Source organism: Etheostoma spectabile, chromosome 5 (assembly GCF_008692095.1).
Source record: "Etheostoma spectabile isolate EspeVRDwgs_2016 chromosome 5, UIUC_Espe_1.0, whole genome shotgun sequence".
Lineage (NCBI taxonomy): Eukaryota > Metazoa > Chordata > Actinopteri > Perciformes > Percidae > Etheostoma > Etheostoma spectabile.
This window is the reverse complement of record NC_045737.1, coordinates 12466210-12466935: the sequence shown is the minus strand read 5'-3', so window position 1 is coordinate 12466935 and position 726 is coordinate 12466210. Positions and strand designations below refer to the sequence as shown.

Here is a 726-nt window from a genome sequence, read left to right as displayed (position 1 = left end):
AGAGAGAGAGAGAGAGAGAGAGAGGCAAACATGGAGGGAGACAGTAAAAGTGATCAAGACAGAGAGACAAAGAAAGAGAAAGAAAAATACCTTTTTTTCTCAGTGGTGGGTCTAAGAAGACGACCCACCAGAGATATAAACACCCAGAATCTGTTTCTATAACAAAAACACGTAACTGTAAACTGTGGCTTGTCCAGGTCCTCATACAGTCTCCTCCAAACCATCCCAAACTGATTCTTATGTTTTCTGATCTGCGACCTCTCTGGTTAATGTGGGGTTCAGCAGTTAGGGCCACAGGGACACAGGCAGTTGTTGTTGTTTTTTCCTTCTTTTGTTCTCAGAATAAATCCCTTCCACACAAGCCGTTTGGATAGAACCATTTAAAAAAAAAGACCTTTTGGGTGAAAACTTGTTTTCACAGATATTATACCTGAATAATTGTGGGGAAAAAAAACATAAACTGGGGTAACAGACAGTGAAATGAATCAGTAGTTGCACAATTTTCTCAGCTTTGCTTTTCCTCCATCTTCGCCTCCCTTCCTCCCTCCTTATCTCCTCCCTTGTCCCTCCCTCTCTCCTCCTTGTTCCTCTCATTCTGTCCCTCCTCCTCCTCCTCCTTCCTCCTGCTTTATCTCCTCCTCCCTCCGTCAGAACAAACTGGAGCCAAAAGCCTCAACATTCCTAACATTCAACGCAACCCAGAGCTCTCTCTCTCTCTCTCTCTCT

General features: G+C 43.9%; 1 protein-coding gene across 4 annotated transcripts in view; it reads right to left on the bottom strand.

The window, feature by feature from the left end:
- The window catches only part of ddr2l (discoidin domain receptor family, member 2, like), a 29324-nt gene that overhangs the window by 18628 nt on the left and 9970 nt on the right, over positions 1–726 (bottom strand). The window lies entirely within an intron of this gene.